Here is a 657-nt window from a genome sequence, read left to right on the forward strand (position 1 = left end):
AGGAGTCCCTTAGGGGCCGTGGAGAGTGTTATATACTGTTAGGGAGCCACTTACCTACTTATTCTCATTTCCCTTTTCACTGCCGTATTATTCATCTTTTCTCAGATCATACCTTTTCGGCGACTTCATTTTCATCATTGCTACTTATGCTTTTACTCTGTTTTCAGTCAGATTTTTTTCTCGGAAAATATTGTTTAGGAAGGTAAACAGTAGTATCGAATCCAGCTTTTTGTTGTCTGTGTCTTATGCTGTCTTAGCATGTTGTTCTGATGGCAACGAGACGAAAAGGTTATTGCCATTCACAGAATATGACTTGGTTTAAATTGATTTAGTTTGCTAGACTGGTTTTAGTGTTTTATTTTATTGGATTTTTTCGATATACGCAATGTTGTTTTGATTTTAATTTAATTAAGTTTAACTGGTTTGTTTTGCTAGACCGGTTATGGTGTGCTATTTTGTTGACTTATTTCGGAGTAATAGTTTTCCTTTTGGTTTGGTTTAAGAATTGCCATGTCATGTTTGGTTTCCTTTTCATTTAAACTTTCTTTTGTGTTGTTTTATATTCTGTTTAATTTGATAAATGTTAACTCCCTGGTTTATTTTAAAGAAACCTTGGCTGACCACAGTTTTATTATGTGACATCACATGATTTCACAT

Source organism: Penaeus monodon, chromosome 32 (genome assembly GCF_015228065.2).
Source record: "Penaeus monodon isolate SGIC_2016 chromosome 32, NSTDA_Pmon_1, whole genome shotgun sequence".
In the NCBI taxonomy this organism is placed as follows: Eukaryota; Metazoa; Arthropoda; class Malacostraca; order Decapoda; family Penaeidae; genus Penaeus; species Penaeus monodon.